We start from the raw sequence: 559 nt of genomic DNA, 5'->3' as shown, positions 1-559 counted from the left end.
CAGTGTATTATTCAGTTTCCACATATTTGATATCTTTTCCTTGATCTTCTTATTATTGATTTCTAATTTTATAGCACTGTGATCCGAGAAGATGCTTCACAGTATTTCAATGTTTTTTAATTTATTGAGGTTTGTTTTGTGTCCTGACATATGGTCTATTCTAGAGAATGATCCATGTGCACTGGAGAAGAATATGTATTGTGCTTTTGTTGGGTGGAGTGCTCTGTATGTGTCTATGAGGTCAAGTTGGTTGATTGTGTTGTTGAGTTTGTCTGTATCGTTGTTGTTTTTTTCTAGTTGTTCTGTCCCTCTTTGAATGTGGTGTGTTAAAATCTCCTACTACTATTGTAGGGTTGTCTGTTTTTCCTTTCAGTTCAGTTAATATTTGTTTTACGTATTTTGGAGCACTTTCATTGGGTGCAGAGATATTAATTATGGTGATATCTTCTTGGTCAATTGATCCATTTAGCATCATATAGTGTCCTTCTTTGTACCTTATGCTGTTTTTCACCTTGAAGTCTATTTTATCAGAAATTAATATTGCTACTCCTGCTCTTTT

This window comes from Orycteropus afer, unplaced genomic scaffold, assembly GCF_000298275.1.
Source record: "Orycteropus afer afer isolate SDZICR_OR568_19922 unplaced genomic scaffold, OryAfe1.0 scaffold00036, whole genome shotgun sequence".
In the NCBI taxonomy this organism is placed as follows: Eukaryota; Metazoa; Chordata; class Mammalia; order Tubulidentata; family Orycteropodidae; genus Orycteropus; species Orycteropus afer.
The sequence above is the reverse complement of the archived record's forward strand: the minus strand, read 5'-3'. Positions refer to the sequence as shown.